The sequence below is a fragment of the Bidens hawaiensis genome, unplaced genomic scaffold (assembly GCF_021521415.1).
Source record: "Bidens hawaiensis isolate Kalapana, Puna unplaced genomic scaffold, B.hawaiensis_p1.1 tig00012948_1, whole genome shotgun sequence".
NCBI lineage: Eukaryota > Viridiplantae > Streptophyta > Magnoliopsida > Asterales > Asteraceae > Bidens > Bidens hawaiensis.
This window is the reverse complement of record NW_027492080.1, coordinates 56937-60643: the sequence shown is the minus strand read 5'-3', so window position 1 is coordinate 60643 and position 3707 is coordinate 56937. Positions and strand designations below refer to the sequence as shown.

The following is a 3707-nucleotide window of genomic DNA, read 5'->3' as shown; positions in this document are numbered from 1 at the left end:
AAACCGAATAATCTACAACTAACAAAATCGACCCAAACATAACCGATACGTACGTAACCAATGGTTCTGTTTCTAAACATCGACCCCTTTGAGCAGTTTTAACAGCCCATTGCCTCATTGTATGGAAACTTCTTGAGCACTCTTTATAAGGAAATAATTAGCATGCCAAATAATCATATAAACTGTCACAATACTTCATCAACTGTCATTATGTTGTTGTACCTTACCATGCAACCCCCTCATACTGATGGATGGTTTTGTTAATAGTAACCTAACTTTGGTTTGTTGACGGTTGTATGACTTGTATAGTTTCAAAGGCTTCCAATATGTACCGCCATTTTCACTCATTCATTAGGAGCAATGCTGCAATGGGGCTCTGTCTCTTGGTTGCAAGATTTGTCAAAAATCAAATTAGTCTCAAACAGGAATGCTCCATACATCCTAATTCATATCAATGTTTATTCTGATTTTTTTTTTGGTTACTTTTTTTTAATTAACATTGAGCTACTACAAAGCGATTACAATAAAGTGGCATAAATTTCAGTTAATTAAAAATGACTTGATGACATAGATTCACTAACAAAAAGATGTGGTGTCTTAACCATGAATTAATTCCATTTTTATTTTTTTCTTTTATATCTTAATATTTATATTTATCAACTTATTAACTTTGCTTACTCATTTTTTAATTTTAAAAGATAAAAGACATTTATATATAAATAATTAGATACTAGGAATAAGATTACATCTTAAGGTAACACACAAAGAGGGGATATGTAGTCCAAACTAAAGAAGCACTATGTTTACATTAAAAGAAACTGACATACATTGTATTCTAATAATTTGCTCTCATGGAGCATAACTTATCCCTATTCATAAATAACAATCAGGAAACTAACTTCACCTTCAGTCTTCACCACCTTAACTTTGCAGGGAAATACTACACAAAGCACAAATTAACAATGAGGATCAACACGCTTAATTCACAAACTTTGGTTCAAATAATGGACTCACCTTTTCGATCAGAGACTCGTAATACAGTTTCACTTTCTCAACATCCACCCGAACCTTGCTCTTGCTATACAAGTCATACTTGCTATATGTGCATATTGCATAACTGATTAATATAATATACTTGACTTGATTAAGGAAAATACTATGGTAACAAGATGCTTACTTGAATATTTGAAGCCACTTTAGATTCTCGACATCTTCCTCGTTCATCAAGTGTTTATATGCGTCAGATCTGTGCAACGCTGTCGTCCCAACAATAACGAAAACAATTAGTTAACAAATTTCATAAAACAAGTTCATCTTTCGAAATTCAAATCGACTCCATACCATAAAAGGAATGATATCTTATTATGAAAAGCCCGACCGAAGGAAGAGTGGTTCCATTCTCCTTTGCAACCTAAGTAAATGAAGGTATAAATGTATAATGCATAATAAAAACTACAAAGTGGCTATAACGAGCTGAGAGTCGATTAATACCAAGTACATGTAATCATCATGCCCCCATGACATCATAACGTTGTCGAGTCCACAATTTTCGGAGTAAATTCCATGCTTTGTATTGTAAGTAGGATTGTTGTAGTCAGGATTTTCCAAAAAGTACTGTTTTCAAAAACCCAAATCAATTTTACCAAATTGAAAACGACACGAATAACAATCCATAAGTTTATTAAGAAATAGACCTTGTTATGAACAATTGATTGATCAAAAGCACACCCGACCGGAAATGTGTCACCTACAACAGCCCATTGAGGAAGTTCCCCAAAGCTAGGATGCAACAAAACCTTACCAAGATCTACACAACAATTTTCCATATTAGGTACCATAAAAATTTAAAAGCTAAAAACATAACAATATAACATCATGACATATTGACATTTTCTTGTTTTTGTATTCAAAGGTACCATGAATCAAGGCAGTCAAGTGAAGCCAGTCTTGGTTAGGATAATCTTTCCTAATCGCCTCAGCGCTTTGCAATAAGTGCTTGATCTGAGGCTCGTCTAGATCAGGATCGCTCTCATCGATCACTTGATTCAAGAGCTCACAACATTCCCAAATGCTCATCTCAACCTTTTCCAATTTTTCATACTCTTTTCTCATCCTTTTCACCTGATCCATATAGATCAAAATTCACCATCCAAATTCAATCTCAAAAAAGTAAATTTGTAAAAGTAAAAAATATAGCACTCACAAAATCAACTGTTTGATTGATGTGATTCACACGGTAAAAATTTTCCACTCCTTGTTGCCTTTCACTCTCCACATCATAATCCCTGTATAACAAACAACAAAGATCCAGATCAAAACACAATAATTTCCAAGGGTAATTTTGGAAATAAATAAATAATAATAAACCTAAAATTGTGGCCATAAGAATTTGTGTGTGGAATACAAAATCCACCATCCAACACCAACTCTGTTTCTGTTCTGTTTTTTTGTGACCTGCTGCTGACTTCCATTTTCTATCATCAAACGTGCATAATCACAAATCAATAAACATAAAACAAAATTAATCAAATCCCATGATGATTTCTTATTGTGACATCCAACTTTAATTCCAAAACATTATTTACACGATCACAAAAAATCAATGTTTTGAACACTAATAATTACAGATTATAAATATTAAAAAACGTGACAAAACGCATATTAAAAAGAAGTGATGGTTACTGAAGAAACACTAACCGGACCCCGGGCAGATTACGGGTAACCTGGGGGTTAGATAGATGTTTCCCACGAGGGGTTAGACCCAGAGAAGATGGTTCTTCTGATAACCTGCAAAACAGACACCGTGAGCTTGTCACTGAGAAGGGGGGGGGGGGGTTTCCTCCTTGTGACCACCCTCCGGCGTGAGAATCAGACTAGATTGCTCTTTAAATATAAATGTATATTAAGAGATTGCTAGAGCAGATATCAGGTATAATATGATGATAATAGATTAGATCAGATGGTCATACCATTTGTGGTATTTATAGCCGAAGGCAGGTTTCCAAGGAGGTGTGGCCGGCTGCAACAGTGTTCCTGTTCAACCAACAGTAGCCTACGCACGTGCCCTGCTGGCAGTTGGTGGGTAGGCAGCGGCTGATAGTGACCAGGCCTGCTGTATACTATTCCTTTTCCACCAACTGCCGGCTACGCACGTGGTATGGCAGTAGTTGGTGAGTAGGCAGCGGCTAATAGTGACATACAGTACAGGAGCATGCTGCTCGCCATACTGTTGTCAATAAGCTGTCGTATCTTTAGTCAGAACTTTTTCCCATACCTCGTCAGGTACAGTACATAAGATCTTCCCGTATCGTACGGACTGGCTTATTTGGGCGGGAGTATTCCCCCTCCCGCCCTTGTGCGGGATTGTTCCCGGCTTTGCTCATTCCTTCAGGTGACACTGAATGATCGAGAGCTAAGTGCCTTGTGCGTGTAGCCTTGCTGCGCGGGTGGCCTTCCCTGATGGCTTGTATCCGAGGCTGCGGGGACAGGCGGAGTCCTTCACCATTGGGAGGCATTTCCTGCGGGAACAGCTTGCGTACTGCGCGTAAGGACGTCACGTCTCTGAGCATGGTTGGTCCTGCGGATCCAGTTGGTTTCTGCGCAGACGTCCCTGTTCAAGGTGAGTCTTGCGGGTCCAACTGGGCTCTGCTGGGACCTACCTCTTCAAGTCCCCCCAGTCCAATGTTCTTCTCATGCGTGTTTAATAA

The 3707-nt window shown here is 38.2% G+C and overlaps 1 pseudogene across 1 annotated transcript; it reads right to left on the bottom strand.

Annotated features, from left to right (window-relative positions):
- Window positions 1-742: 742 nt before the first annotated feature.
- LOC143542634 (inositol oxygenase 1-like) lies at window positions 743-2619 on the bottom strand (annotated as a pseudogene). The gene is made up of 9 exons (XR_013136930.1): window positions 2368-2619; window positions 2204-2285; window positions 1917-2121; window positions 1695-1807; window positions 1492-1614; window positions 1342-1411; window positions 1178-1256; window positions 1015-1096; window positions 743-940 (listed from the first exon to the last, which is right to left on the bottom strand). The product of XR_013136930.1 is annotated as an inositol oxygenase 1-like (transcript).
- Between the last annotated feature and the right edge of the window lie 1088 nt (window positions 2620-3707).